The sequence below is a fragment of the Pteropus medius genome, unplaced genomic scaffold, assembly GCF_902729225.1.
Source record: "Pteropus medius unplaced genomic scaffold, Ma_sr-lr_union100, whole genome shotgun sequence".
NCBI lineage: Eukaryota > Metazoa > Chordata > Mammalia > Chiroptera > Pteropodidae > Pteropus > Pteropus medius.
In genome coordinates, this window is record NW_024342471.1 from 2,550,036 (window position 1) to 2,572,780 (window position 22,745).

Sequence of the window (22,745 nt, forward strand, 5' to 3'; positions counted from 1 at the left end):
TATGAGGTGGACTAGGACAGTATGGCAGCTGGGATATGGGGCACTAAGCCAACATTCAAAGCCAGATGTTCAGGGAGGAACAAAGAGAAACCCATTATTACTTTAGGCTTTTTTTCTCTACTGATGTCTCCCGCCCCCCACACCTTTATTAAAATATAATAGATACTTACTCGTATTTACATTGTACAATTCAATGAGGTTTTTTTTTCAATTATAGTTGGCATACAATATTATACCAGTTTCAGTTATATAGCCTAGTGATCAGAGATACACATAACTCGCAAAGTGTCACCCCACTAAATCTAGTACTCTTCTCCCCCCTTACATGTTTATTACATTATTAACCATCTTCCCCATGAGACACTCTACATCTGCATGTCTATTCTGCAAATATCCATTTGTACCTCTTAATCCCTTTGCCCTTCTTTTTTCCATCCCCCCAACCCTCTCCCATCTAGTAGCCCTCAAAATATTCTCTGCTTTTGTTGTTGTTGTTTATTTTGTTCTTTAGATTCCACGTGTACGTTAAATCATGTGATATTTGTCTTTCTCTATCCGACCCTTTTCATTCAGCACAATACCTTCTAGGTCCATCAAAGCGATATCTTTTTCCATCCCCTTCTTTTTAATCCCTGTATGTCTTTTAATCTGAAGTGAGTCTCTTGTAGGCAGCATATGTAGGGGTCTTGTTTTCTTATCCATTTAGCCACTCTGTCTTTTGGTTGAAGCACTTAATTCTTTTCTATTTGAGGTACTCGTTGATAGGAATGTAGTTATTATCATTCTTTATTCCTGTTTTTGATACATGTTTTTTCTTTCTAAAGAAGTCTCTCCAACATATTCTGTAATACTGGCTTGGTGTTGATAAATTCCTTTAGCTTTTTTTTTTTTTTTTTGAAGCTCTTTACCTGTCCTTCAATTCTAAATGATAGTTTTACTGGATAAACTATTCTTGATTGTAGATCCTGTGTTTCCATCATGTCGAATATTTTATGTCGAGTGCTTCTGTCTTGCATGGTTTCTCTTGAGTAATCAGCTGCGAGTCTTATGGGTGCTCCCTTGTAGGTAACTAACTGCTTTTCTCTTACTGCTTTTAAGATTCTCTTTGTATTTAACTTTTGGCATTTTAATTATGATGTGTCTTGGTGTGGGCCTCTTTGGATTCCTCTTTCTTGGGACTCTTTGAGCTTTCTGGGTTTTATGTCTTTTTCTTTCACCAGGTTAGGGAAGTTTTCCATCATTATTTTTTCAAATAGCTCTTCAACATCTTTTTTCCTTCAGGTACCCCTATGACACAGATATTTTTATCTTTAATAGTGTCCCGTAGGCTCCTTAAATTATTATTATAGTGTTGGCTTCTTTTTTCTTGCCATTCTGATTGAGTGTCCTTGGTTTCCCCATCCTCTATATCGGTGGTTTGATCCTCTTCTTATCCACTCTGTTTATTCCATCTAATATGCTCTTTATCTCAGATAATGTGTTCTTCATTTCTGACTGGTTCCCTTTTAAAATTTCCATTTTCATTTTTATGTTTTTTATCTCTTTGTTAAAGTTCTTACTTAGTTCATCCACTCTTCCCCTAAGTTCATTGAGCATCTTTATAACCAGTGTTTTGAACTCTGCATGTGTTAGATTGCTTGACTCCATTATTCCTGGATCTCTGTTCTGTTCTCTCATATGGTTTCTACTTCTTTGTCTTCCCATTTTGGCTGCCTTTCCATGTCTGTTTTTATGAACTAAGCAAAGCCCCTAAGTCTCCTTGTCTTATTACTGTGGCTTTGTGTAGTAGATGTCCAATTGTACAGTCCTGAGAGGGGGTCAGCTGCAGGCCAAGTTTAGCCCCAGCCTGTGCCCTTCCAGGGCCACCTGTTAAGATTCAGCAAGTGATCCACAGATGCTGTGCTTATAGTTGCCTCAAGAAACTACACTGGAAACTGAGGCCAGCTGCCACTAGGTGTGAGTCTTGGCTCTGCTCAGCAAGGATCACCTGATTCACCAAGGATACACCTGGATGTGGCTTGGGTGGGGCTGCAAGTTGGGGGAGGCGAAGTTTCAGGGAAACCTTGGGCGGAGCGACCTCTGTTATCCAGTTTGATGATGCCTCAGCTATGGCGGCGTGCGTCAGCACACTTGGAAGCGGGAGGGCTCAACAGAGGGACTGTGGATATTGCCAGCACATTTGTCCAGGAGAGAGCCTCGCCTCTGGCCCTCACTCTGACAACTCAGTGTCCCCTGAGGGTCCCTGATGCCCCCCGCGCAGCCGACTTGGTGCTGGTGCTCAGAGCGAGCAGGTCCGTCATCCGTGAAAGTCCGCTCCCGGACACAGCCCCTTTAAAAGGCATCTGCAGCTGCCTACTGAAGCTGTCTTAGTCTCCATCCCACTCAGCTGCTCGGAACCAGGCAGCCTCACATCCTCGCCCTATCCTACCTCCTCCCTTTGCAGGATGATTTCTTATTTCTCTCCCTAGTTGTAGGGCTTGTTCATCTAGATCCCAGGTGATTTTCCTTGCTGTTTGCTCTGTGTTTCTGTCATAACTTTGATTTGGTCGCAAGAGGGACGAGCAAAGCCTCTATCTCCTATGCCATTTTTTTATTCCCTCTCTACTGATGTTTTGAAACTATCAAAGTAATGTGCTTATTGTGCTAAGTGAAAGAATCCCATTGACACAAGGATGTGAAAAGCGAAAACTATCCCCTCAATCACACCCCACCCTATAGTAACCATTGTTATCCACCTTCACAATGTTCTCCTTGTTCAACAAACTTACACACTCATAAATACACGTATATAAGGGTTGTGCTTGCCTATTTTTATTGAAATAGAATAGTAGTGTACTGCACTCTGCAACTTGCTTTTTTCGCTTTACAATGTAGCATCAGCATTCCTACAAATGGGAAGACATAAATCTTTCTTTACTTTTCCTGATATTTTATTCACAATTCAACATAAACAAGATCTTATACACACTGATTTAGTGCAGCCTTCTCCCCATCTTTTTTGTTTACTTCCTTCTCACTTCATCCCTTCTCTCTCTGCCCAACTTTCTGCATAGTTCTAATCCATGTTAGCCACCTGCTTTGTGTCATTCATACATTTCTCCATATTCATGTATCCATGTAAACATCTATCTATCATCTATCATTTATCATCTATCATTTACCATCTATCTACCTGTAAACACATATGCATCAATACCACATGTACATATTTATTCATATTTTGTCATTCTTTGCTCTACAAAAAAAAATGGATCACCTTATACACAGTCTTTTGCATCTTGCATCATTCTCTCAATGATATCTTGTGAGAATCCCTACAAGTTAGCCTACATCAGTCTAACTCATTTTTTCATAATATTTTTTTGCTGAGGATTCACCATAGCTTATTCAAAGTTGAGAGATATTGGTATTTTCAGTTTTTAGCCATCACATAGCTATAGTAAACATTTTCGTACATAGATTTTAACAAATGATAAAATACATTCCCAGGAATGGGTTTGCTGGGCTAAAGATACGTGTATTTTAAATTTTAAGGGATATTACCAGATTGCTTTCCAAAAGCTAAAATAGTTCTACTTTCAACAGTAAAGTATGAGCATACCTTACCTCTTTCCTCTACATTTCTGCCAGCAATGATATTATCTTTCTTTTTTTTTTTTTCCACTTTTTGTAACATTTTTTAAATTAAGTTTTTTGGGGTAACATTGGTTAATACAATTATATAATTTTCAGGTGTACATTATCATTTGACATCTGTATATTCTATTGTGTGTTTACCACCCAAAATCCAGTTTCCTTCAGCTACTATATATTTGATCCCTTTTACCCACTTCATCCTCCCACTAACCCCCTATATTTGACCCCATTTAACCATCTACCTACCGCCTCCTCCCCCACCCCCTATCTTCTGGTAAACCACTAGTTCATTGTCCATGTCCACGAGTCTCTGTTTGTCTGTCCTGTTCATTTGTTGCTTTTAGGTTTATATCCCACATACAAGTGATATCATGTGATTTTCAACTTTTTCTGTCTGGCTTATTTCGCTTAGCATGATTATCTTGAGGTCCATCCATGTTGTCGCAAATGGCAGTATTTCATCTCTTATGGCTGAGTAATATTCCATTGTGTATATGTACCACAGCTTCTTTAGCCAATCTTCTATTGTAGGGCACTTTGGTTGCTTCCATGTCCTGGCCACTGTGAATAGTGCTGCTATGAACATCAGTATGCAAATATCTTTTTGGATATGAGTTTTCAAGTCTTTGGGGTAAATACCCAATAGCGAGATTGCTGGATCATATGGTAGATCAATTCTTAGTTTTTTGAGGAACTTTCATACTGTTTTCCATAGTGGCTGTACCAATTTGCAGTCCCGTCAGCAGTGTATGAGGGTTCCTTTTTCTCCACATCCTCTCCAACATTTGTTATTACTTGTCCTGTTGATTATAGCTATTCTAACAGGTGTGAGATGGTATCTCACACCTGTTTTGATTTGCATTTTCCTAATAGCTAGCAATGTTGAGCATTTTTTCATATATTTGTTGGCCATTTGTATGTCCTCTAGGGAGAAGTGTTTGTTCAGATCCTCTGCCCATTTTTTGATTGGATCATTTGTTTCTTGTTGTTGTTATTGAGTCGTATGATAATTTTAATACAATATGTCTTGGTGAAGGCCTTTTTGGGTTGAGATAATTGGGTGTTTTCTTGAATTCCAAGCTCCAGCTCATTCTTTAGATTTGGGAAATTCTCATCAACTATTTGTCTGAAAATGCTTTCTAGTCCCTGTTCCTTTTCCTCGCCTTTGATAATGCCCATTATTCTTATGTTTCTTCTCCTGATGGTATCAGCTAGTTCTTTTATTTCTCTTTCATTATTTTTCATTCTTCGGTTTTTCTGTTCTTCCTTCTGATTTATTTCTAGATTTCTGTCTTTGATATCACTGTTTCTTTCCTCCATTTGGTCTGCTCTATTTCCCAAGTTAGCTATTTTATTTTTCAACTCTTGCAGTGTCTTCTTTATCTCCAGAGGTTCTATTTGGTTCTTTTTGAGGGTTTCAATCTCCTTGCTCTGCTCATCTAGGTGTTTTTTTAATTCCTGAAATTGTTGATGTGACTCATTTCGGAATTCACTGAGTTTTTTCAGAAGTGCCATCCTGAATTCTCTGTTTTTTAAATTGCATATTTCTATGTCTGTAAGCTTATTTTCTGGAGATTTTTCTCTTTCTTTCTGAGATGCCTTGTCACCTTGGTTGTTCATGGTGTTTAATGGACTTTTCTGCACCTGGGCATTAATGGAAGTGTATTCTGTTGTTTTTCCAGAAAGAACATTTATTATATAAAGATCTCTCTTTAGCCTGCTGCAAAGAAGGCGCTTTTCTTTTGGTTTCCAGTATGTGGTGTCTAAGCTTCTTGGATCCCTGCTTTATATAAAGCCTTAAAAATGCCTTTTTATTTTCTGATAGATATTTAATCACGCTCACTCCCCTCAGTTTCAGTTCCTGTCAATGTTAGCAACAGTTTTCGTAGCGTTTGCTCAGATTCCCCTGGGGCTCCACGGTGTTCGGTCTCCGAGGGTATGAGGGGTGGGGCCCTCTGGGTTGGGAGTTGGGGGTTGCAGCTCAGCCTCGGTTTTACAACCGCTGCCAGTGAAACTCAACTGTTGTTTTTCTGCTGTCCCGCTTCTCTTCCTTCTGCCCTGATGACTGGGCACTGCTGGGCTGCATAAAACTCACAAACTCTCCCAGGCAGGGCTGTTCAGGGAACTTGCCGTTCCTTCGCCCCCTCCCCCTCCCCCTACAGGGAACTCTAGCGGTGGTGGGAGAGGCAGCTTCTTTATTTCTCCCAGTCCACCGCCCACACCCAGGGTTCTGACCTGTGGCAGCTCTTATGCGCAGATCCCACACTCAGACGTGCTGGTGTGCAGTTTGGGTGTTTTTTGTTGAGTTTTAGATGTTCAGCTTACTGTTGTTTCAAGGAGAGAGATCTGGCAATGTCTCTCACTCCACCATGTTTCCAAAGATATGATATTATCTTTCTTTTAATTTTTGTCTAATAAATATAACATGGTAACTCTTGTACTTTAACTTGACTTTTGTTGATCATTAATGTGTTTGAGCAGCTTTTCTATATTTTTCAGCCATTTCAATTTGCCATTCTATGAATTGTCTGTTTATACTCTTTGCTCATTTTTCTTTTAGGTTGTTTATCTTTTATTTTGTGAAAGTTCTTTGTGTCTTATAGGTATTTACCGCTTCATCTGTATTGCAATTTTTTCCCCAGATTTATTTGTCTTACTATTTCTTGGCAAGAAATACCAGAAACAAAGTCAATAGACAAATAAATTTGGGAAAAAGAATTTACTGTATAGATAGAGAGTTCCATATTCATAATACACAAAGAGCTCTTAGTGGTGTTTATATAGTTAATTAAGACTATCTGCCTCTGCAGAGTGAGAGTTTTCTGTTTTGGTTAAGATAATCTCCCCACCCTGGGTTGTACTTGTCGTCCAAGATTTCATTCGATTTTTATTTAGTTTTTCACATCTGAATGTTTAATGCTTCTGGAGTTTATTTTTGTCTCGATTGTTCCAATAATCTATCTACCTGTCTTTATTAAAATGATAAGGCAAATCCATACCTACTGTTCTTTTCCTTAAATTTATTGGGTTTTTTTAGGATTTTATTTATTTATTTTTTTTTAAAAAAACAATAGTTTTATTATTACTGTCACCAGGGCTGGTCTGCATAGGGTGTAGTTGCACTGGGCTCAGGATATGTGTGGGCTATGAAGAGATGACGATTGTGAAGCTGTAAAGAAAAAGGGTTTGGGGTCCAGGCCCAAGGGCTCCTCAGATTTGCTTCTGTAAATAGGTAGCCAGGATAAAGCACTCACAGCAATCTACAGCCATGCTGCCAAGATGATTAAGAAATTCTTAGAAATTTAAGAATTCTGCCCATCACAGTGGAGGTCCTGTTTCTGCATCATGTGGTCAAGGACACTGGGGTCCTTCTGGCTCTTTGTAAAGACAGCCAGTTTTGTATTCAGGAAGCTTAGGAATTTGCTCTTGGAGAGTCTGCAGTTAGTACTATCTTTTCCAGCATACTCTGGAACACAGAAATCAGGGACTTGATGTACTATGCAGTTTCTGTAAAGCTGGAGACTTTTGCCTTGTTGGAGTTGAACCAGAGGCTGTGACTGAGGAGCAGCACAGAGAGAGCTGGGTGGGCCTCAGGCATTTATTTTTTGTTAACATGGCCTTAATTACAGTTTATTCAATCCCTAAGAAGCACTATTAAGATTCTAACTAGACTTACATTATCTTTATACAGTAATTCCCAATAACGTATGTGACATATTCTTTCATTTGTTCAGAATCTTGTTTTTAATACCTCCAAAAATAGTTAATAGGTTTCTCCAAATAGGTTTTATGCCTCATTATATGTATTCCTAAGAATTCAATAGTTTTGTTGCTATTGTACATGAAATATTTATCTGATATCTATTTCTTTACATGTATTGTACAGATCAGATATTAATTTTTCTATATTTATCTTATATATCTAACTAGCTCACTAAATTCTTTTATTAATCATTTTAGTTTTCTTGGTTTGATTTTCAATTCAAAAAATCATGTCACTGGCAAATATAAGATAGATTTTGCTTTTCTTGTTCCAATTCTTTTCTTTTTTTCTAAGGCTCCAAGGCAATGTCAAATAATGATGATGATGTTGGGCATCACTGTGTAGCTGCTGATTTAGGTTGAGTGTCCATTTAAATTATTTGCTACTGGATCTTGGTAGATAGTCTTTGTTGTATAGTTAAGTGGTTTGTAATTTTACTTAGCATTTTAATCGAATGGTTGATGGTTTTATAAAATAAAATTTTAGCATGTAATTATTATATGACTTTGTCTTTTAAGTTATTGTAATGAGTTACATTGTTAGAGTTCCTGATTGAGCCAGATTTGTGTTCCTGGAATACATAACACATGGTCACAGTGTCACACTCTAGGTGCATTCTCTTCCTAAGCTGGGTTCTATCTGCTAACAATTATTAAGGATTTTTTACAGCCGTATTTACAAGGGCAATTGATTATAGTTTTCTGTTTTTGTACTGCCATATCAGAATTGAGTGTTTAAGTTATTGTGGCTCCATATAATAAGTTGGTAAGCTTCTAATTGCTTGTCCATAGTCTAAGACAATTTAAATAACATTAAAATTATTCCTTCTTCAGAGGTAAATAGAACATGGTTGTGAACCCTTCAAGTTCTGGTACCTTTTGTCAGTGGTAGATCTTTAATCACTACTCACTTTTATTATAATTAATTGGTTTATTCAAATTTCCACTTTTGGAGTAAATGTTCATGGAAAATTATCTGTTTTCTCTAAGTTTCAAATGTACTTATACATAGAGTTGGGTAAGTATTTTTTGATATTTTCTATGTTACATTTTTCTGTATCTCCTTTCTTTTTTAATCAATTTTGTTTATTAACTTTCTCTTCCTATTTTCTGTTGCTTTAGTTTTTTTGTGTTTTTCCTAATTTCTAAAAATCAATCACTATCTTTTTGTTTTTCTTATTTAATAATGAAATTTTAAGGCTATACATTTATGTTTTCCTCTGATTACAGTTTTTTGCTGTTAATAGATTTTGATAAGAATTGTTCTCTTTATCATTGCTTTCTAGATAGTTTCTAATTGCTATTTTTATTTTCTTGGATATCTAGAAATTGGTTCCTTAATTTCTAAGTAGTAAAGTTTTGGGTTACTTAATTGTTTATCGCTATTTTTATTGAATTATAATTAGAAAATGTAGTCAAGTACATGATCAGTTTTTACAAACGTCATGGATATATAAAGAAATATATATTCTTTACTCAAAGGATTTAAGTATATTGATTGTGTTATACAATTACTCTACTGCCTTTATTTTACATTTATTAAACATGTCAAAATAAAGAAGAGTTGTATTTAAATCTCTAAAAAATCTCTAAAAAATTAAAAAATTTTAAATGGATTTCTCCTTGTATTTCTAACAATTTCTGCTTTATATATTTAATTTCATGTTGTTTGGTGCTTACATGTTTGTAGCTGTTATATCTTCTTTATAAGCTGTGACTTTTATTATGATGACCCTTTTTATTCTACTTAGTGCATTTAAGTTTGAATTTTATATAGTTTAATATCAAAATTATCACACTTACATTATTATTATTATTATTATTATTAGTAGTAGTAGTAGTAGTAGTAGTAATAGTAGTAGTAATATTTGTATCTACTTGGTATCTCTTTGCCCATCCCTTAATTGTCAGTCATTCTTTATCATTATATTTCAACTTTGTTTCTTGTATAAAGTATATAGCTAGGTTTTACTTTTTTTCTTTTTTCTTTTTTGCTTTCAAATGTCCGTTTGTCTTTTTTTAAATAACTTTTTTATTTTTCAGTTACAGTTGCCATACAATATTATATTAGTTTTAGGTATGCAACATAGTGATTAGACATTTATATAACTTACAAAGTGATCACCCCGATAAATCTAGTACTGATCTGACCCCACACATAGTTATTACAATATTATTGACTATATTCCTTAGGCTATACTTTACATTTCCACAACTATTTTATAACTACCAATGTGTACTTCTTAATTCTGTCACCCTCCCCCCAAACTCCTCCCATCTGGCAACCGTCAAAATGTTCTCTGTATCTATATGTTTGTTTCTGTTTTGTTTGTTCATTTTGTTCTTAAGATTCCACATATAAATGAAATATTATGGCATTTGTCTTTGTCTGACTTACTCCACTCAGCACAATATCCTCTAGGTCCATCCATGTTGTTGCAGATGTTAAGATTTCATTCTTTTTTTTTTTTTTATAGCTGAGTAATATTGCACTGTATATATATACCACCTCTTCTTTATTCAGTCACCCATTGATAGACACCCAGGTTGCCTCCATATTTTGGCTATTGTAAATAATGCTACAATGAATATATGGATGCACATGTCCCTTTGAAGTAGTGTTTTGGGTTTCTTCAGATAAATACTCAGAATTGAGGTTACTGGGTCCTTCTTTGTTTTGTTTTGTTTTTTTTGTTTGTTTGTTTGTTTTTTTGTTTTTTTATTATAGCCTTTGTTTTAAAGTCGATTTTGTCTGGTATAAATATTGTTACTCCAGCTTTTGTTTTCTTTTGTTTTGTTTCCATTTTCATCAAATATCTTTTTCCATCCCTTTACTTTCAGTCTATGTGTGCCTTTTGATCTGGAATGAGTCTCTTGTAGGCAGCGTATATAAGGGTCTTGTGTTCTTATCCATTTGGCCACCCTATTTCTTTTGATTGGAGCATTTCAATTACATTGAAAGTAATTATTGATAGATATGTGGTTATTGCCATTTTATTAGTCATATTTTTTATCTTTTCTCTTTCTTCTCCCCATCTTCCACCTCCTCTTCCTCCTCCTTCTTCTCCTCTCTCTAACATTTCCTGTAATAATAGCTTAGTGGTGATGAACTCTTGTCTGGAAAAATTTTTATCTGTCCTTCGATTCTAAATGATAGCTTTGCTGGATCAAATAATATTGGTTGTAAGTCCTTGCTTTTCATCACTTTGAATATTTTGTGCCAATTCCTCCTAGCCCACAAAGTTTCTGTTGAAAAATCACCACTGTTCCCTCTTTTCTTTACCTTCTCTTAAAGAAATCTACACTCTCTTCCAGAATCTCCATCACTGAGCCCCAGTTGCACACATGGTAACCTGCTCCTCATGCCCCATGTCCTTCAATTCCCCACCCCCAGCTAAGCAACCTCCACTTGAATCTGTATCTTAAGGTCTTCATCTGAGGGAACCCAAACTCTGACACCCACCCATAGTCATCACTGAACTTCACAGGTGCCCCCTCCTAGGGGTGTGAAAATGAGGAAGTTACACGGTACTCTGAAGCGTCTATATATATATTTCCCGAAACAAATAAACAAAATCTTTTTTCCAGTCAAATGCAGAGTTTAACTCTTGCTTTTAGCCTCTCTGAACCTAGTAAGAGTTGTCCTCTCATGTGGCAGTGTGGCCCCTTGAACATAGTCACATGGGGTTTGTGTCAGGGTGTGGGGTGAGGAAAAAGAGGACTGATCACCCATGATGTCACAGGTTACGGCCGCAAGCATAACTACTTCACAAAGCTTTTGCTGAGCTGATGACTGCCATTTTAAACCTTTACCCAGATGTTGCCTTTAAGGTCTGGCCCCTAGAGCCAACTGCTTACTTGACGTCACCACAGATTGCCTCTCAAATTAGAGGCATCACCTTCCCTCTCCATGAAATATGCTTTTTGTTGCATTCACTCACAATTCCTCCCACTCTATCATATCCCATAACCAGTCTATCACCCAACTCCGTATGTTCTACCTTGCACCATCTCCTGAATCTGATCTCTTCTCTGCACATCCGCTGTTACCTCTGGTCACACTGATTAGCGTTATCTAGTGTTACCACTGGTAACAGAGAAAAGTGATTGTATCACTTTTTTCAATTCTTTACTCACCCGGAGTTCATATCCTTTGATATATGACTCTAGTTCTTCCCACTAGAGATGGGGTATACTTCCCCATGCCTTGACTTTGGGCTCAGTCATGTGACTTACTTTGGCCAATAAGATGTTTCGAAGACTTGAAATGTGCTGGTGTGGTGAGCCTTGCTCTCTTGTGCCTCAACCATTACCAGAAGAACATGCCCTGGCTAGCCCACTGATTTCTGGAAGATGAGAGAATGTAGAGCAGGACTTTAGTCCTGCAGCATGAAGCAGAGCTGTCTCGGTTGTCCCCACAAGTGATAAGTGTTTTCAGCCCTAATTTTGAGTGCTGTTTGTTGCACAGCAATATGTGGCAGTAGCTGACTGATACACCTCTGTAGTCCAAGTGATCATAATTTTGTTCCTTAACTTTCATAATAATCTCTTACCTGGTTTACATGTTTCAATCTTATCCCTTGCTAATATATTCTCTAAACAGTAGCCACTGTGATATTTTAAATTGTATATCAGATAATATCTTTTTTCAGCTTAAAAGCCTTCAGTGGCATCCTAATGCAATTTTTTAAAGAGAAAATAAGCACTTATAATGACATAGTCATTAAAGGGTTTAAGTGTGTAGATCTCAAAATGATAAACAAAAGGCAAATGCACTTACCAAGTAAAGAAGGAATGCAATAAAAATTGAGACTCAAGAAATCCTATGTCATCATTCCTACAAATACAATTTTTCGAAATAACATGTTCAGGAACTATCTAAGTTTATATGAGAGCATTTGGAATGTTAAACAAAACTGGAATTTAAAAAAATCTCTCGATTTATGCTACACCCAGGTCTCTATTTGGGACTCTGTGGTAGCTTGTCCTGTGTCAACCTATCTAAGTTGGAGTTACAATTCCTAAAATTCCCTTCACTGTACAGATTCAGATCAGGGCTGGCCACAAGAACAACTTGTGCAAGATTTATAAAGAGACAAAGCAGCAGCAGCAGCAGCAGATGTTACTTTTGGAAGATGGGTTCAGGGTCCAGTTGCCGCTGCAGCTGTGTCCATCCCGGTCCTTGATCTGTTGGATGGCCTCATCAGCATGGGGCCACTTAGGCCTCTAGCTCCTCCTCCCCATGCTGGATTCTTGACACGTGCAGTTCTGAAGTTAGTGTGCCATTTTCTGTGGGTCACCTACAGACTGTTTGTTCTGGGGGGTTCTGGTGTGTCTCCGCAGATTCCCATTCATCTTTGCTGTCCCCCAGTTTGCGTCCAGCTTTTCTTTTTAGCCTACACTGGCTGACCCAGGTTTACCACTGAACACAGAGGCAACAGCCTTTTGTAGATTTCTTCATTTTCCCCTGCTTTGTGGTTTCCGTTCGTGACTTTTTTTTATTATTTTATCTCCAACAGTCTTCATTCACATGTTACCTCATAAGCTTCTCTCACAAAAGGGCATAAGGTCTTATCACTATTTAAAAAATCCATTATCTAGGGGCCTCCCATTGCAATATGATTGAAATCCCAAACTCCTCACCATGGCTTCACTATAAGACAGGACCTGGCGTCTCCCGCTTCATCCTGTGCCCATCTTCCCACACCCTCCTCCCTGCTTGCCTGGGCACTATTTTCACCAGAACAAGAGCCAATTGTCTGGATGTTGGGAGTTGCATTCCCTGTCTAGTCACTTAGCTGCTTCCAGACCCTCCTCCCCACTCTTTCCCTGATGGCCTGGATCTGGGAAGGAAGAGGTTAAGGTTGTTGGAAGGCCTGAACAGCCCAGGCCTGTTCTCAATCAGGAGCACAGCAGGAGGATTGGAGCTGCTTGCTGGGTTGGAGAAGTCTCCATAGCAAAGTGATTAGGGAGAGTGTGGGAGAGAACATGCTGAACTTTCATCTCCGTGCATGGAGAGGGTGGGGTGGGCCAGGGCCAGGAAGGTAGGGCCATTAAGGTCTCAAAGTGGTGACAGCCCTGAGTGTTGGCTTTGCAACCTCAGAGATTTGGCCAGCTCTGGGCAGAGGGTCAGGGACTCACGTAGCCTGGAATTGGCCAATGGATTGGTCCTGTTGGCTGGGCTGCCCTGCCCTCCTCTCTTTGGCTTCTTCCAGAAGTTTCTTGGCCCAGGAAACATGTCTGTGCTCCAAGAAACTTCCCCCAGCTGGCTCCTCTCAGCCAGGCTGCACTTCCATGAGAGAGGCGGCGTTGGCCGCCCCTCCAGCCCTGCAGTTTGGACTATATCCACACGTGAGGAGGGAGGGGCAAGAGAGCTGTGTTCCTGAAACACCACAGGAACCAAGGTTCTCGACTCATCTTGAGTTTTGTTTTTTGGCCGCAAAAGTGGAACATAAAACACTTCTCACCTCCCACCTTCTGTTCCAGCCACACTGGACCACACTCTGTTCTCTGACCGAGCCAGTCTTTTCATGGTTTTAAACTTGCTGTAGCTCTACCTGGAATGTCCTTCTCCGTCTAAGGAGCTCCTGCTCATTTTTTAAGACTCAACTCAGATGTCACCTTCTTCCCGAGGGCTCTCCTTATACACCTAGTCCTGTCTTTCTAGGCGCTTCCATGTAGCACCTGAAACTATTAAAGCAAAAGATTCCTACTATTAGCATGTACACAGAGTACCTGGCAATCTTGTTAAAATTGACCATGGTCTGTGGCCTGGTTCTGTATTTATAGCCAACTCCTAGGTGATGCTGTCGGTCCATGGATTACACTCTGAGCAGCAAAGATTTAAAGTATTTCTCTCATTCTCCTACTTGAATTTTTCGGCCAAAGGCTCTGATGTGCTACACATGAAACTTTAAAAAAAAATACAAATTAATTTCTACTTTGAATCTTCATTTGGCTAGAAGCAGAAAACATGTTGATTAGTTTGTGGTAAACTTGGTCATTTCAGGTTAACTTCAGTTAATTCTGAAAAGTTCCTCTCTGCCTGCCCCACCCCCACTTTCTCCCTAGGGTGTCATCTCAGTTTTGCTGGCAGTGGTGGTGGTGGTGGTGGTGTGGGTTGATGGAACATCTTGGCAATTGGAGGGTAGAACCAGGCATCTGGTCTTAGGTGGGTGTCATGCTGGTTCTGGGTACAGTATCTTTCCACCCTGGCTCCCTCAAGATGTCTGAGTTCCAGTGGGGTCCCTGGAATGGCCCAGACAGCTACCTTTTCATGGATCTCTTGTCCCAACTGTGAGATACTCTCAGGTCCCTCAGCTTTCTCCTCTCTGACTTCCATGCCCTTCTCTGAGGAATGGAAATGTTGGCTGTCTCCCACACCCTCTATAGCCCCCAGAGGCTTTCTGGGTCTGTCTAGGTCCCTTCCCTCCTGAAGATGCCCTAGGCAGCTCCCATGCCATGGGTACCAGGTTACTCCAGGTGCCTGATGGAAAGTGGCGCAGTTCCTCTCCGTTTTTAGATCCCAAATTGGTCTGAAATGAAAGGATCTCATTGTCCATTGCCATCCTTCCGGATATAACCCTATAGAGGAGGCAGTATGCTGGACACCTCAGAAATCTTCACCAGCATCTGACTGACTTGCTTCACTACCAGCTCACCCCACCCCCCAACATCCCTTAGGACTATCTTTTTTAATTTTTTGACTAGTTAATATATGCATATGTAACAAATAATTCAAATAGTACAAAAGAGCCCTCAAATTGCTATATAATTTCTTTAATCTTCTTGTCTTAAGATAATGTCAATTGACCGTCCACTGTAAGTGAAGATGAAATCAGTGTGTTTACACTTTATCCCACCTCTTTTCTCTCGTCTCCTCTCCTTTTTTTGGTTGGTTATTACTATTATTAGTTCCAATGCTTTATTTCTCCCCGGGGATGAATGAATATATTTATAGGAGACAAATCTTCTTTGGGCAAGACCATTGAGCGCTTCGCAGTTTGCTCATTGTCTTTGATCCCAACTCACAAAATGACATCAGTGCTGCTCAAGCTCCAAGACCACCAACAATGCAGACACCACCGCTGGCTGAAAACTGCTGTCTAGTGAGTACTTGTACCACTTTATTTATATCTCTATTATCTAGGCTATCTACTTAAAACATGTATTTTCATTCTCTTCCTATAAAAAAACTGAAGAAATCAGGGTACCTACCAAATTCTTAGCTTCTTGGTTTTATAATTTCTACATCATAATGGTTTTTAATATTGATGTTATTTTTAAGTATATTTCCAATAGTTGCTTTAGCTTTAATCCCAAACATAAGTGTGTGCTGTGTTCACTCTTGGTGTTTTTGCTTGTTTCTCTATTCATTTGTTTACCATACTTGGTCTTTTAGTATTTTCTTCAAGATAGCCGAATTTCTGTAGTTTTGAAAGTATTTGCATATTTCATATTTGAATTACAGTTTGTGATGACATAAAGTTTCTAGGTCATGTTTTCTTTCTGTGAGGACACCATGGTGCCATATGACATTGTCTCTTAGCTTTGAATGTTGTGCTAAAGTTTTTAACCCGCCTGGTTTGTTTCTTTATGGGTGATTTGACCTTTCTGCTGGGAAATCAGAGGACTCTATCCTTGAAGTGTGGCAACGTTAATAGCACATGTTGGTGTTAGTTGGCCTTTTCCTTCAACAATTCAGTCAATAAATGTTTATTGGGAGCTCCTAGATGCCAGGCGTTATTTTAAATATTAAGGACATCGCGGTAAACAAAAAGAACAAAAATCCCCATTCCCATACCACGTGGAACTTAGATTCTGGAGAAAAACTTAAGGGGGAAAAATGATATCCATTTTCTCAAAATAGAGTATGCTCTTTCAATCTATAAATTAAAGTTTTTATTTTAGGAAAGTTTTATTAATTTATATAGTTGAATACCAATTACACATGTGTTGGATTTCCTTGGTCTTTGTTCCATATCTATTATTTCTTCTCTTTTCAAATTCATTGTTATTCTGCATGTTATTGTGTTCATTTTTCTAAAGTGTATCTTCCATGTTCTAAGTTATGTTTTCACTAGTGTTTTGATGCTTCATTGGGTTTTTCATTTCTGCAATGGTTTTAGTTTTCTCTTTTACTTTTTTCCTGAGCCCTGGTGGCTTATATTTCTCCTCTTTCCCTTGTCTTAAATTTTTTTCTTGTATACTTGTAACTTTTCTTTGAATTATTATTTATAAGTAATTTAAAAAATTAAGTTCATGAAAAAATCCTTTGTCCCAATTTTTATCCAGTTTTATCCAGGACAAAATCTTTCTCAAGTGTTAACAAGAAGTCTTTCTCTGACTCACTGGAAGCTGTGAACAATGCTGGGGTGTGTGTGTATGTGTGTGTGTGTGTGTGTGCCATGTGTGTGTGGTACGTCTGTTAATGCCAAGCATATTATCTCCTAAAATATATATTTACTTCTTTCATGACACAAAATGACCACAACGGGCTGTCCTGTGAGTGCTAAGAACACTTCTGGTATGGTTTACATTCATTAATGTTTGTTGAATGAATCAGTGAGTGACAGAGCCTTCCATGTCATAATGAAAAGAAAATGGGGGTGTGGGGTAGGGAGGGAAGACAGGGGAGCGAGGGCAGGGCACAAGGCCAATTTCTGCTGACCTCCAGCTTTGCCCAGAGGGAGTGGGCATTGTACTCTCACCCCAGGGATTTCAAGGTGATGCTCCCACTGCTTGAAGTGCCCAGCCCTATAGAGACCGCAAGGAAGCAATAACTCTTTCTCTACCCTCACCCCAGGACATATTCCAGCCTCAGGTTCCCCATGGGGTTTTAGATTTTAATTGAGGCTAGCAATCTGGGTAAAGATCACCAATTGTCATCCCGCATTTGGACCTGGCGGCTGAAGAGGCAGGAAACACAAGGATTGAGAGAGAGACTTGAGATGGAGTTCCTGGGTTCATATTTCAGCTCTGGCACATGCTGGCTGTGATCTTGTGCAAGTTACCTAGCCGCCCTGTGCTACTCTATTTTCTCATCTTTAAAATGAAGATAAAAATAGTAGCTCCTCCTACGATTGTATGAGAAGTAAATGAGTTAATGTTTATAACACAGCAAACTATGTGATAGGATTATGTTTTTCATTTCCTTCATTCACCAGATGTGTGTTGAGTACTCACAGTGTGTGGCAGACAGAGAAGGAGATGAACTAATAAATAAGACATCATCGTGGCCCTTGGGCTGGTTGACCTGAGGACACGTTCTTTGTAGGTGTATTTGAAACAGCTTTGTGAGAGCACTGAGGAAATGATGGGGTAGGTAGAGAAAGTCTTTTTAGAGAGGGCTTCCCAAGAGAGGTGGCACTTGAGCCAAGTTTTAGAGAATCAACAGGCATCAAGAGCAGCTCCAGAAAATGGGGAGGGCTTTGGGTACAGGTCCCTGGGTAAGGGATCTTAGGCGATGCACCAGATGCTATGTTTAAATGACTCTTTTACTTAGATTATGTTTAAATTGGGAGGCTGAAGGGTAGAAGTCACCAATCAAGGTTACATCAGTGCGTAAAGCCCTGTTACGCCATCCTTATACTGTAATGGGAAAAATAATCTAGGAAAGATGGGAGGTAAGGTCATGCCAGGAAAAGGGAAAATGCCTGAGCCATACATGGAGATATGAGAAAGCATACATATTTAGAGAACCTCAATTAAAATCATCTGGGATGTCTCAAGAATTCCCAGGGGCCAGGGGCCCTTGGAGAGGGGCTCTCACGCTTGGCCATGAACCTGAGTTGTCAGAGGTTTAAGGGCAAATGGGTAGATGAACAGACAATGTAATCACACAGCCGATGCTCCAAATACTTTTCTCCTCTGCCTACCCCTCCCATTTCTGAGACACTGACCCATCTCACGTCCTGGCCCCACCCTGCTGCTGGCCACTGATGATGGCACTCAGAGACTGAGTGTGTTAATGGAGAATGCAGGATCTCTACGTGCATTTAGACTTTGGGATCAAGGCTGCCTTCTGGGCAGAAATTGGAGCAGATATGAAGATAATAGGCAATACAAAAAACAGGGAGGGAGAGAGGGAGAGAGTATGAGAGAGAGAAAGAGAGAGAGGGAATCCTGTAGGTCATATTCTAGCTCATCTTGGACCTGGCTTGGACCTTCCCATGAGTTCTGCATGAAACTCTTGGTTCTTTAAATCAAGCTCTCTTTACTTAGGTTGGCTTAAACAGTTTCCTGCAATCAAATTGTTTAGTGAGTTGATTCCTCTATGTCTCAATTTCTGATCCCACCAAATAACAGTTGTTAGATGAAATGCTGCCTAAGACATTTTTTTGGCTCCATGATTCTTATTTTTCTTATTTTCACCATGCCTAGCATGGCACCTCGCATACCATAACTGTCTAGTAAATATCTATGAATATAATTTTGAGTGGATACTCAATTCGTATTATGACAGCGTAACGTTTTCACACCAAGTAATTAGTATTTCAGTACATCCAAAAATGGAAGTGGAGCTTGGATGGAATGTAACCTTGGGGTTAAGGAAACTTGAATGGATTCCTAGAAAAATTAAATGAAATCGCCCATCTAATGTGAGATACAGTTACCAAATTCTGTTTATAAGCACTTCGTTTAGAGAGATAGCTGCCCAGAAAGTATTTAGTAGTGAGCCTTAAGGCTCTATATCAAGTACTTTTTGTGAAAGGAGACATATTTGCTGGAAATGAATGAGTCAAGGCCATGTACGTTGGATCCTTTCCTCTCTTTTTTTCCTTTTACCAGCCCCTATCTGTGCTTTAATTGAAGGAGGAAAAATCCAGTAAAATAGATTTCTTGTCTGGAGCCCGAGCCTCATGCACCTGAGCCTAGGTACCAAGTGTACAAACAAGAGTTTTAATCGACCCTTCCATCTCCAAGGATGAATCCAGACACCATCCCACATCAATATTTTAGATGCTATGGAAATTTCTTAGTGGTGAATAAAGTGGATACTTTTAATTAAGATATTCCTTTCCCATGAAAGCTAAGCTGGTGGAGTTCAGTGACAAAATCTTTGTTACTCAAATTTCTCTAGGTCTCTCCAATTTATGAGAACAAATGGGGTCACATTAACAGCCACAAATATAAATGTCACCAGCTCACTGAGACTTCAGCCATCTGAAAATACCTCTACACTGCTTTGGAAGAAGGGGTGTGTGTGTGTGTGTGTGTGTGTGTGTGTGTGTGTGTGTGTGTGTGTGTTGTGTGTGTGTGTGTTCCAGGGTATCTCTCAGAAGCTCAAAAACAAATCCAGGAGACTCTAGACTTGTGTCCACCAATATCCTAGTCATGTCAGCCATGGCCACTTTATCCTGTTAGGTTTTTGCCCCCTTTATATTAAAGGCTTTTATTTCTTGTGTTTCTTTTTTCCCCTAACTTTGTTGAGATATTGACATATAACATTATGTAAGTTTAAGGTCTACAACGTGATGATTAATATACATATATATTGTGAAATCATTACCACAATAAGGTTAGTTAACATATCCATCACCTCACATAGTAAGCTTTAAAAAAAAAAATCCTGTTAAGTTCTTTAACAGTTTGCCACTGCTATATAATAAACTACCCCACACCTTAGTGGCTTAAATGAAAATCATCAATTTAGCTTGTACTTTTATTGATTGGCTATTTGGGCTAGACTCAGCTGGCTCCCTCATGCATCGATCAGTTCTGGGTTGGATGGGAGGCTTTACTGATCTTGGTGGAGTCTCTCACTTGTTTGGGGTGTTGGCTCTGGGCCATGTGGTCTCTCATCCTCCAGAAGGATAGTTCAGGCTTATTCACATGGCACACAGAAGATTGCAAGGATTCTTGAGGCCCAGGATCTGAAAAGGCATGACTTCTGCCACATTCTGTTGGCCAAAGCAAGTCACAATGTCCAGATTCAAGGCGAGAAAGCAGATGCCAACTCTTTGTGGGGGGAACTGCAAAGTGTATGCAGGGAAAGGAATCATTGTGTCCATTTTGGCAAACTATCCACTGGGTTCTGGGAAATGTTTTCAATATACCCAGCCTTTGAAATAGAGAAGCTGAATACTAAGTGTGAGTACCTTAAGTGTTAGTTAGCCGGAGGTCCCTAAAGCATGGCTGCTTGGGCCCCAGAGTATCCTTGAGGTTATGAAACAGTCATTTGAGTTGTAACTGAGAGTTTCTTCCATCTTCCCAGGAACCTCCCTCCCCCTACAAAGTATCTAGGGGCCAGGATAGGGGCAAAGTTGAGTGACAATCTCACCTCCCTTCTGTCAGCTAAAGTTTTATTACTAGACCAAAGTTAGTCTCTTCTTTTCATAGAATGAAAATGATCTCCCAAGAGGGCCTTTCCTCACCTCTCAGACAAACACATCTCTAGCTAGCCCACCATACCAGTGTGTCAGACATGTCTACATGTTTTCGGGTCCCAGTGGCAGACCTTGCTTAAGCTTCCTTTTTTCTTTATAACTCATTAGATCTTTCTTGTAGATTCTTACATCCTGTAGAGCAGAGAAAAAAAAAATTTCCGATGCAATAATATAAACAGTCCTACTGATCTCCTTAGGTAAAAACTCTCTCAGAGTTCTTTCCTTCCCCATCTCTCTCCTAGATAGATCTTTGGGGGAGCTTCTGTCTTCTGTTCTCTTGTGGCACGCGAGGATGGTGCCATGTGAGAATGGCGGAATGCAAGGGGAGGGAGAAAGGCGAGAAAACCCACACTAAGTCAGGCCCTGTGGAAGGCTGTGACTCACACTTTAGCTTCCTTCTGAGGAACCTGATCCTTGGGAGCCGGTGGGAACTTCTGCATCATGTCTATGCCACACAGAAATTGTGGGGTGACCCCAGAAAGCTAAACCCAGACTTTCCCTCTGTAACTACTGAGTTGACTTTAATAAGGCTGCGCCCTCCCCTAGGTCAGTGCCTGAGAACAGGGGAGAGCAGCCAGTGCGGCAGTCCCCGCTCCGCTATCCCCAGAACTCCCATTTCCCCCTCATTCGTTGAAGGTCACACAGGGGAGATATGACATTTCTGACTGTTTGTGTCCCCTGCTTCCTCCCTTTTCCCAGAATCCACGGGGAACAGAAGAGTAAGCTTTGGACACTCACTTCTCTGAATATCCTGCTTCTACTCAGGCATAAAGGAGAACTCTGATCTACTGGTAAAACCTGCCTCTTGAGATGTTATACGGGGACACAAAGGAATTTGGAAAATCATTTTCTTTCTGCCATGCTTGACATTCCTGCCACTGCTCTGCTAAAGAGATAAGGGAGGTCAGCTTTGAGACTCTGAGCTCATCTGTGACTTCCTTGCTCCCTAAACTTGTGCTGTCCCAATATGGTAGCCACTAGCCACATGTGACTATTGAGTACTTGGAATGTGACTGGTGGAACTGAATTTTAAGTTTATTTAATCTTAACTAATTAAAGCTTAAATTAAAACACGAATACTCGATTCAGTTACTGGGAAACTTTTAAGCAAGTTGTTTGGAACAATTTAGGTATGTGAATCTACTTTTTCAAGTAGAAATTTTACAAAATTTAAATGTAGATCAAGTATTTTTGATGAAAATTTAATGTTTAGATTGAGGAGCTGAAGTTTAAATACATACCTGGTTTTAGCTTTAGTAGAAAAATAAAATATAAAAAATAATTTCTTTATATTGCTTACATGTTGAAATGGTAATATTTTGGGTATTTTGGTTTAAGTTCAATATATTTTATAATTAATTTCACTTGCTTCTTCTTACTATTTTTAATGTGGCTGGAAAGTTTTAAACCTCACCTGTGGTTCACATTGCATTTCTATTTGAGGACTAGTCTAGGTAATGCTTATCTGTGTGCCTCCTGGTCCAGTTTGGGGGCTGAGTTTGGGGGGCTGCAGAAACAGAGTTTAAGGGTGGGGTCCTCTAATGTATCAGTTTAATATTTGTAAAATATTATCCCTGCTACAAATGTATTGTCCCTATACTGCCTTGATGAATAAGGGGCCTATTCCTTTCTCTCCTGTGGCTTCTGTATAGGGAATTTGATGAAAAGAAAGAGGTTTTCTGGTATCCTGAACCAATTAATCAATCAATTTGTTCATCAAGATAGAGAATACAAGTAGAAAGGAATGCATTTTGTTTTAAGCAGGGCATAAGGTCAGGTTTCCTGGCAGCCTACTTTGGACGATGTAAGCCCACACTTGGCTCCAGTTGATTGGTCATAGGATAGTCACCTATCTAAGCTGGGCCAATGAGCCACTCTCCCGGGAGATTGGCGTAGTGACTTGGGGATTCTAGCTTGGCCTGGCTGCTTCAACAGGGAGCTCCAAGCTCCAGTGATACA